Source organism: Mesocricetus auratus, unplaced genomic scaffold (genome assembly GCF_017639785.1).
Source record: "Mesocricetus auratus isolate SY011 unplaced genomic scaffold, BCM_Maur_2.0 Super-Scaffold_100008, whole genome shotgun sequence".
Taxonomy (NCBI): Eukaryota; Metazoa; Chordata; class Mammalia; order Rodentia; family Cricetidae; genus Mesocricetus; species Mesocricetus auratus.
Genome location: NW_024429192.1, coordinates 31,647,603 through 31,657,282, shown reverse-complemented (window position 1 = coordinate 31,657,282; position 9,680 = coordinate 31,647,603). Strand labels below are relative to the sequence as shown.

Sequence of the window (9,680 nt, the reverse complement as noted above, 5' to 3'; positions counted from 1 at the left end):
CATTTTCTCTAAGCAGTTTCCCTGACTTTGAGACATAAACCAACATCTCTCTCTCTCTCTCTCTCTCTCTCTCTCTGTGTGTGTGTGTGTGTGTGTGTCTCTCTCTCTCTGTCTCTCTGATACACACACACACAGAGACACACACACACACACACACACACACACACACACATGCTTCACAAGCTAGCTATTTTTCTGTCCATTCACCTCTATAACCCCAATTTCATTGAAACACAGAACAAGCTTCCTTTCTCATTGTCTAATATCAGAGACGGTCTTCATTACATTAGAGCAAGACTATTGATTGTATTTGCTCAGATGTGCTAAAGGGTTGGACTTTTACCTTTCAGGGAACATTTTAAAATAATAAATTGTATTTGAAAAGTAAAGTTACATTCATATCAATAAAACTGAAAAGTATGAAATTACCACTGACCTCTATAAAGGGAGTGGAGTTAAAAGGCAGAGAATAGTCAGATGCCATAATACTGAAAAGGGGAATCAATCCGTATGAGCCATGAAATTCCACTGACCATCCACAGGAAGAATCTCATTTAATCAAAAATAAATAGAAACCATATTGTAATAGTGATGCTCTAATACAACTTATATTTTAGAACCAATTTCACATTTTATATAATAAAAAATAGTTTCAATGTTTCCAGTTTCATACTCTTCATTTACAAGGATCTTATTTTTAGACTATGTCCCAAATGAGATCCTGATTTGCCAATATTATAATAGATAACTTCCTTTATAAACATAAGTGAAAACACTATTAGGGAAGCAGTCAAGAGGGTAAAACCATGTGTAATGTTATGTTGGGACTGCAATGGAATACAATTTTGGGGGATAATAAGATTTTACTTTTAGATTTTTTCCCTTGTTGACTCTTATCTAGTTTTTAAAATACATGATCTAAATAGTTTGCTGCCAAAAGTGAATTATGTTAAATTTAAAAGATCTATAATATTTGTGGCAGAAAAAAAGTGCGGAGTGAGGGAGAAAAGAGGCCAATGGAAAGGGAAGAATAAGGGAGTAATGTTACCTTAAGGTGAGAAAAGCAATTCCATAGGAAAGAAAAATGTGCTTAACAATTTATTTACTAAGATAATTGCAAAACATACCTTTATTTCTGAAAAAAGAATGATTTACAGGTATCCTTCCATTAATTTACATCATATCAATGTTTATCTAAAACATTAGCATTTGCTTAATAACCATACTAATCGAATCAACAAAACAGAAACAAAACTAGCAACAGTAAGAAAATACACAATAAAACAACTTTATCCTCCTAGGAAAATGAATATCTCTGAGAAATATTTAAAATGAGAAGAATTTTGTAATAAAAATTTTCCAAACTTTTGTGATAACTGAAAATTTTTCAGAGGATTCATTAATTCAGAGATGTGTAAGAGACAATGCTGGTGCTAACGTGTTCTGCCCAAATGAAGCTGCATCTTCAGCTCCTAGCGCTGCCGGTTAACATCTGTAAGTCTTCCTTGTTACTGTATTCAATAGCAGGGTCTTTGGGCTTTCCAGTCTCCTTTTACTGTCATTCATCTCTAGGAAATGCTTGAAAGGCCAGGAAAATCGGCTTTCCTCTGCTTTTCTCGATCACTGTATTTACTGATTCACGACTTTTCCTTCCATGCCATTTATCTGTAGCCAGGGCAGAATTGAATGCCTCTCATCTTGCTCAGAACAGGGACTTTCCATCACGTTGCTTCTGAATTTAGCGAATCCCACCAGATCCAAATAAAGCAAGAGATTGGTTTTTAAGATCTTGATGTTGACTCTCAGGATTCATGCCTCATCAATCTTTCTTCCTTTCTGCACTTTAATCTCTGTGTTTAGTCTTCTTTGCCGCAGTGTTGGCACTTTCTCCATGAAAGCCTCTGCTGGAATTTACCTAGCTTTTCTGAGGTGCAGGAAAGAGTACAATCAGGAATGGCATCTGCTCACATTTTAAACATAGTGCCAAGCAATATGCAGTATGCTTATTTCCATTTAGACAGACCCAGTCCAGTGGGTTAACACTAAGATGATAAAAGAGTGATCCATAAAATCTGTAGACCATGTTGCCAGGCAGAGCATGCGCTCCCAAAGACTCTCCACCCACAAAATGTGATTGTTTGTATCCCAACTCTCAGCTTTCCTAGGGAGCAGTTGCTACCCTCCACACTGTTAAGTGATGGGACCAATAAGTACTAAATTCAGGATACTCAAGCAGTTAGATAAGGCAAGACTCCTCAATATTTCCCACTCATCCCTTACCTGAGAAAGTTTTGGAAATCCAGAGTATAAGGTATATAAAATAAATATAGAGTCAAACATTGATAATAAATCATAAAGATGCTGGTCAGTGGTGACACTCACCTCTAATCTACATACTTGGAAAGCAAAGTCAGTTGAATCTCTGAGTTCGAAACCTCTCTAGTCTAAAAAGTGAGTTCCACTCCACAACAGCTAGGGACACACCGAGAAGCCCTGTCTCAAAGAAAATGTCATAAATAAATGAATTTTAGAATTAATCTCTAGTTTGTAAATAGTTTTATGAATTGAAAGGGTATAAGCAATACATGTACAATGAGATGATATGCTTATTTTCACAGCATAAATAAATCTTGAGTGAATATCTGATATTGCAGAACACAGAGACTCTTTAATGTTTTTTTCAGGGTTGATCCATAATTTGGTTATATAATAGTTGATGGTGATAATTCTGCTTCACATAAATGCAACATGAAAATGGAAGAAAAGTATGCTTGTGGTCATTTCAGAAATGGGAAAATCTGTCTTCACACCAAGCTAAAATTAAGTTTTTCATTTTTTTTCTATTTTGAGTCAGCAACTTAGACAGAAATTTTTGAAATCTAACATCCTAACATAAGTGAATCCAGATATCAAATACTTGATACTTACATACAGATGGATGGTCTGTAATGGTCATCCCAGTTTGCAGGAAGTACAACTCATTGTTCTTTCCTGTGTAGAGGCAAGAAAACCACATCTCCCTCGACCAGCAATTCTTCCCTTCATTCCAAATACTTGTCCTTCATTTCATCTGCATTGATGAAGTTAGTTATGAAAACAACTTGCTGTTTGGTTTTTATCAACAAATTTATGTATTTAATTATGTAATTTGACATTCATCTTTGTTTTTGCTGTCATATTACCCAAAGTGATCCAAGTATATTTCATTTTCCAATGACAATGTTGAAATCACAGACCTTTTTCATTTGATAACCATGAAATATGAATATAGATTCATATAATATAGATATAAATATATATAAATAGGGTATTTGTCACTATTCTTGTCAAAATTATATTATTCTACTTCAGTATTCCTACCTAGCACTCAGGACAAAACAAATCATTGAACTATAAAATAAATCGATAGGACAAACACCTTGATAAGTGTGAAGTTCCTGTGATAATTTGAAATACACAGATATTATACAAAGTCTGAAAATACCTGGGATAACAAAAATGGCATTATAGAAATGCTCTACCTATCCCCATCTATCAACCATGCTATGTGAACTAAGGCTAACTACACCCACAGCTGGTTTTAACTTCTGGTTCCTGGATTTGCGATCAACATAGTTGGACTCTCTTATGGGCAATTTCTAACAGGGGACACTCTGTTAAGTGTATCTCAGACACAAGTCCTCTTCCCATAACAAATGCCACCTCAAGCTACAATTCCTACTGGCAGAGTTAGACAAGACCTTGTCATCTCTGCTTCCCTTAGAGGTGATCATATGAAGAAAATGGATGTCTATCAAATCAGCTGAACTAACCTACATCTTCAAAGAATGGTATTTCCATATCTATGTGATGTATTTTCTACAGCATTTTGTGTAATTCTGTGAAAACTCTTGTTCATATTTCCTGTACCTAACCTGCTCATCACAGCCTTTTTCACACCAGACTGTGTTCTCTATTTTTATCTTCCACAAACAAAAGATGTCACATTTCCCTTGCTTCACTCATGACTCTTATCTCTGAAATAATCATCTTCCATCAGTTTTCTTGGAAACAGTTCTTTGGTTTTTCTTTTAGGACTCCATCATAAGCATCACCTAATTCCAAAAGTTGTCTGCCTCAGTTTTCCCATGAGAAATGATAACTTTTTCTCCCTGTGCATCTCCTAAGGAATGTGTTTAACATGTTATTTTAGCAATTTATAAATGTGCCTTTGTGAGATTCTTTGCTTTCAAACAGTAACTTCCGTGAAGTCAAGACTTACTTGGAACCCATAATCTTCTTGTGGTCACAGCATAAATGTTGGGATTGCATGAATTTACTATGCCACTCAGTTATATTTTTAAATTATTACAAGTTCATTGATAAAAATACGAATATCAAAATTACTAAATATGTATGTGTTTAATCAACCAAGTCACTCTTTAAAACAATCATTTTTTATCGTTTTATTCCTAGTATTAAAATAGATTCTTTTATTATACAATATATCCTATGTATTATGTATTATCCCTCCGTCTACTCCTCTCAGTTCCTCCCCACTTCTCTTCCCATTTGAATCCATTCCCTTTCTGTCTGTCATTAGAAAAGAACAGGTTTATAAGAGAAAAAAGCAAAGCATAACAAAATAAAACATAATAAGACAGAACAAAAGCAATGACAACATAGTGGAACAAGGCAAACCCATAGAAGCAAAAAAGACCAAGAGAAGGCAGAAGAGTCAGAGGCCCATTTGGTCACATATTCAGGAGTATCATAAAAATACTGATACAGACCCATGCCATCCCTGTGCATGCTATTTCAGCATCTGTCAGTGCATATAAGTCTTGATCAGTTCAACTGCAGGGCCATGTTCTCCTGGTGTCCTCCATCCTCTCTGGCTCTTTACACTATTTCCATTTCCTCTTCTTTCTCCTTGTGGACTCCCTAGGTTCTGAGAGGAGGGATTTGATGGAGAAATCCCATTTAGACCCCCCCTCTCTCTCTCTCTCTCTCTCTCTCTCTCTCTCTCTCTCTCTCTCTCTCTCTCTCTCTCTCTCTCTCGTGTGTGTGTGTGGGGGTGGGTGGGTGGGTGTGGGTGTGTATAAGGTCTGACTGTGGATCCCTTAACTTAACTGCTGGTTGAGGAGGCTTCTCTGAGGATGGCTGAATAAGGAACTAGTTTCTGAATATAGCAGAATATCATTAGGAGGGATTTTTCACTATATTTTTTAGATCAGTAGTATTTGGTTTTACCCCAGCTCTCTAGAATATCTAGTCTATGGATCTTGGTCACCCAAGAAGTGTCGATATGGGTTCAGTTGGCAGTATGCTAACTGAAATGTAGATTCTCAATCTAGCCAAAGACATAAAATGCAATAAAATCTGGAAATGGGTCACAGGAATCATATTGTGCACCAGAAATCTGAGAACGTCTTGTTCACTAACGACCAAATAGAACTAAGCAAACCAGTGGGCCATCACAAGATTCAGTTTCATTACAACAAAGCAAGCAAGAAATAAGGGAGGTATGTTGTGAATGCAACAGTTACAAGATCCAGTCAATCACAATAAAAGAAATCTGTGCTGTAATAAAAAGCAAACATAGCAGTTATATGGCTAACATCAGAAATGTTTACAATTTTATATATCTTAGTATTCTTCACTCCCTAACAAACTGTAAGAGCTGTTTAAATACTGTCGGGTATTTGTATTTTATATTCATTAGCAACCTCAATTGCTATTGTTATTATACATAGCACTAATCTACATTTCTGTCACTTATATCCTATAAAATACCATTTTATTTTTATAGATTTTATTCAGATTAGAAATAATATTATTTTGCACATCAATTCCAGTTCCTTCTCCTTCCCATACTTCCATGCCTCCCACCAAGTCCCCCCTATCTATTCCCCAGGGAGGATGAGACCCTCCATGAGGGATCATCCAGATCTGTAATGTCATTTGGGGCAGGGCCTAGCCCCCCCCCCCCGTATCCAGGCTAAGAGAATATCCCTCCATGGGACATGGGATCCTGAAGTCTGTTCATGCACTAGGGATATATCTTGGTCCCACTGCCAGAGATCACATAGAATGCACAGTGCTCCTAGCTGACACCCATGTTCGGGGGCCTCGTTTGGTCCTATGTTGGTTCCCCAAGTATCAGACTGCGGTCCATGTATTCCCACTTGCTCAGGTCAGCTGTTGCTGTGGGTTTTCCTAACATTGCATTGACACCTTTTTCATCACTCCTTCCTCTCTGAAACTGGATTCCAGGAGTTTGTCTCAGTGCTTAGTTGTGGATCTCTTCTTCTGATTCCATCAGCTACTGGATGAAGGCTTCAGGATGACATTTAAGGTAATAATCATTCTCATTATAAGGGAAGGGCATTTAAGGTAGCTTCTCCACTACTGCTTAGGTCCCTAGTTGGAGTCACTCTTGTGGATCTCTGTGCAATTCCCTAGTGCCAGATTTCTCTTAAATCTACATTGGCTCCCTCTATTGATGTGTCTCTTTTCTTGCTCTCCCATAATACTCTCCCCCCTCAATCTTCCTGATTTCTCATGTTCTCCTCCCCACTCATCTTTCTTCTACCTCACTCGCACTCCCCCAGTCTTCCCATTTGTTCAGGGAAACTTGTCCCTTTCCTCTTTGCAGGGAGACCATGTATGTCTCTCGTACAGTCCTTGTTTCCTAGTTTCTCTGGAGATTTGGACTGTAGTCTGGTAATCCTTTACTGTATGTCTTATTTCCGTATATCAGTGAGTATATAACATGTTTGTCCTTTTGTGACTGGGTTACTTCACTTAGGATGGTTTCTTCTAGTCCCATCCTATTGCTTGTAAATTTCAAGATTCCATTGTTTTTTTTCAGCTGAATAGTACTCCATTGTGTAAATGTACCACATTTTCTGTATCGATTCTTCAGGTGAGGGGCATGTGGTTGCTCTCAAGTTCTGGATATTACAAATAATGCTGCCACGAATATAGTTGAACAGATGTCCTTTTTGTATAAATGTGCATCCTTTGGGTATATGTCTAAGAATGGAATTGCTGGGTCTTGAGGTAGAATGGTTCCCATTTTCCAGAGAAACCACCAAAATGATTTTCAAAGTGCCTGTACAATTTGCACTCCGACCAGCAATGGAGGAGTGTTCCTCATCTTCTACATCCTCTCCAGCATAAACTCTTATTGGTGCTTTTGATTCTAGCCATTATGACATGTGAAAGATAATATATCAGCGTTGTTTGATTTGCATTTCACTAGTGGCTAAGGATGTTGACCAATTTCTTAAGTGTCTATCAGCCATTTTAGATTCCTCTATTGAGAATTCTCAGGTTAGTTCTGTACCCCACTTTTTAGTTGAGTTATTTGGTGTTTTGGTGACTAAATTCTTGTGTTCTTGGTATATTTGAGAAATCAGCCCTCTGTCTGATGTGATGTTGGTGAAGATCTTTTCCCAGTATTTGGATTGCCATTTAGTCTTGTTGACAGTTTCTATTGCCTTACAGAAACTTCTCAGCTTCAGGAGGTCCCATGTGTTAATTGTCTATCTCAGTGTCTGTACTACTGGTGTTATGTTCAGGAAGCAGTCTCCTGTGTCAATTCGTTCGAGGGTTCCTCCCACTTTGTCTTCAAAGAGGTTCACTCTGGATGGATCTATGTTGAGGTATTTCATCCATTTGGACTTGAGTTTTGTGCATGGTGATAGACAGGGATCTATTTGTAATCTTTGACATGTGCTTATCCAGTTATGCCAGTACCATTTGTTTAAGATGCTTTCTTTTTTCCATTGTAGAGTTTTAGCTTTGTCAAAGATCAGGTGTTCATAGGTGTCCTCAATTTGCTTCCATTGGTCCAGCTGACTGTATTTGTGCTAATACCAAGCTTCTTTCAGTACTATAGCTCTATAGTAGAGCATGAAGTCATGGATTGTAATGCCTCCTGAAGTTCCCTTACTGTGTAAGATTGTTTTGGCTATCCTGGTTCTTTTTCTTTAAAAGCTGAGTATTGTCCTTTCAAAATCTGTGAAGTATTGTGCTTGGATTTTGATAGCGATTGCATTACATCTGAAGGATTGCCATTTTTACTCTGTTAATCCTACCTATTTAAGATCATGGGAGACCTTTTAGGTTCTTTCCTGTTTCCCAGACTCTCTGTCAGTGGAAGTGCAGACTGGCACTCTCCTGATCCATGTTTAAAATCTATATATGAGTGAGTACATACCATGTTTGTCTTTTTATGACTGGGTTACCTCACTCAGGATGGTTTCTTCCAGTGCTATCCATTTACCTGCGAATTTCAAGATTCCATTGTTTTTTTCTGCTGAGTAATACTCCATTGTGTAAATGTACCACATTTTCTCTATCCACTCTTCAGTTGAGGGGTAACTAGGTTGCTTCCAGTTTCTGGCTATTACAAATAATGCTGCTATGAACATAGTGGAGCAGATGCCATTGTTGTATGAATTTGCCTCCTTTGGATATATGCCTAAGAGTGGAATTGCTGAGTCTTGTGGTAGATTGATTCCCATTTTCCTGAGGAATCTCCATACTGCTTTCCAAAGTGGCTGTATGAGTTGGCACTCCCACCAGCAGTGTAGGAGTGTTCCCCTCTCTCCGAATCCTCTCCAGCATAAATTGTCTTCGGTGTTTTTGATTTTAGCCATTCCGACAGGAATAAGATGGTATCTCAGAGATGTTTTGATTTGCATTTCCCTGATGGCTAAGGATGTTGAGCACTTTCTTAAGTGTCTCTTGGCCATTTTAGCCTCCTCTATTGAGAATTCTCTGTTTAGTTCCGTACCCCACCTTTTGATTGGATCCTTAGGTGTTTTGGAGACTTGTTTCTTGAGTTCTTTATAAATTTTGGAGATTAGCCCTCTGTCAGATGTTGGGTCAGTGAATATCTTTTCCCATTCTGATAACTGCTTCTATTTCATCAGGGGTTATAGGTCTATTTAAATTGCTTTTCTTGATTATGTATTCATTTTAAACATCAACCACATTATCTCCTCCCTCCTCTCCTCACCCCCTTATCTTGTTACAAGGGAAGGTCAGTGCAAGCACCTTCTCACACACTCCTGTTGCTAGGAGTCTTTGCTGGGGTCATCCTGTGGGTTCATGGGAGTTTCCCTGGCACCAGGTTTTCCCCTAAACTCATAATGACTCCATCTATCAAGATATCTCTTTCATTACTCTCCCTCTCCATTCCAATTTCAAGTAAACAAAAATAGGGACACATTTCTACTTTCATATAATGTTTGCTGAAACATTTACTCTAAACTCCATTTGCAATGGCTTAATGGCATCCAGCTGTATTTAGACAGAATTATACGTGAAGTCTTCAACATGAGAAAGCAGGACTGTGCTATCTGGATGACTAAGGGAAGGTTAACCTGATGCTTACTTGGGGTATTTTCATCTTTTAAGCAGGACATATGAAATGTGGATCTCCAATCCATGACAATTGCATTCAAATCTTTAACATTTTCCCTCAAAAAGCTTCCAAGGCCACTGTAATATAATGAAAGACTCAGATTCTCTCAAGTTCTGCTGGTAGTTACTCTTAACCTGGCTTCTACTTCAGTGCAGGAACCCTTGCCGCTGACAGAATTCATGCCACTTGATAGAATAATAAGTACTTTTTACAACTCTGTTTTAAATTGAAATAACTAAAATTTTCATGCCATCCAAAAGAA

The 9,680-nt window shown here is 37.8% G+C and overlaps 1 long non-coding RNA gene across 2 annotated transcripts in view; it reads right to left on the bottom strand.

The window, feature by feature from the left end:
- Positions 1-985: 985 nt before the first annotated feature.
- LOC110342151 overlaps positions 986-9,680 on the bottom strand; it is a 34,589-nt gene continuing 25,894 nt past the window's right edge. For both annotated transcript variants that reach the window (XR_005878891.1, XR_002384159.2), the window contains 3 exons: positions 2,929-3,070; positions 2,383-2,493; positions 986-1,924 (listed from right to left, as the gene is read on the bottom strand). This is a non-coding gene — a long non-coding RNA (uncharacterized LOC110342151). The remainder of the gene's footprint in view (positions 1,925-2,382; positions 2,494-2,928; positions 3,071-9,680) is intronic.